The following is a 645-nucleotide window of genomic DNA, read 5'->3' on the forward strand; positions in this document are numbered from 1 at the left end:
AGATATATATATATATATATATATATATATATATATATATATGTATGTAAATGCATGTGTGTACTTGGAATAAGTTATCCTCCAAACAGTAACCAAAGTGCAGAGAATCAGAACTACTCATTCTCATGACAAACTCCACCCTGACAGTAGAATGAATCTTTTATATTATTTTGCTGTTACACTTTAAAAATGTTATTGCTCAATTTCATCAACTGAAACAAAAAACTAGAAGCTAAAAAACCCAAAGCTGAAATCTATTGTTTATTCACATTGTTAGTATTTCTCCTCAAAGCCAAAGAGCCACAGGACTGAACACTTCAGCTCCTGAAGGTTCAGATGCTTTCAGGGTTTCGTGCAATGTTGATTTTCTGCATTATTTATTATTTTTCTATTTGCACATTTAGCTATATTAAGTCTATTTTACTTTATATTCAGTCTATTTTACTTTATTTTGTTATTTTACTCCATCTGTGTGCTGTACGGACGCTGGTACGTGAATTTGCCCGAGGACCTCCAAAGGGATTAATAAAGTATTTTCTATTTTATTCTATTCTATTTTATTTTATTCTGTTCTGTTCTGTTCTGTTCTGTTCTGTTCTGTTCTGTTCTGTTCTGTTCTGTTCTGTTCTGTTCTGTTCTGTTCTG

The 645-nt window shown here is 31.5% G+C and overlaps 1 protein-coding gene across 5 annotated transcripts in view; it reads left to right on the forward strand.

The window, feature by feature from the left end:
- cep63 (centrosomal protein 63) overlaps nucleotides 1-645 on the forward strand; it is a 6652-nt gene that overhangs the window by 2911 nt on the left and 3096 nt on the right. The window lies entirely within an intron of this gene.

The sequence above is a fragment of the Oryzias melastigma genome, linkage group LG4 (assembly GCF_002922805.2).
Source record: "Oryzias melastigma strain HK-1 linkage group LG4, ASM292280v2, whole genome shotgun sequence".
Lineage (NCBI taxonomy): Eukaryota > Metazoa > Chordata > Actinopteri > Beloniformes > Adrianichthyidae > Oryzias > Oryzias melastigma.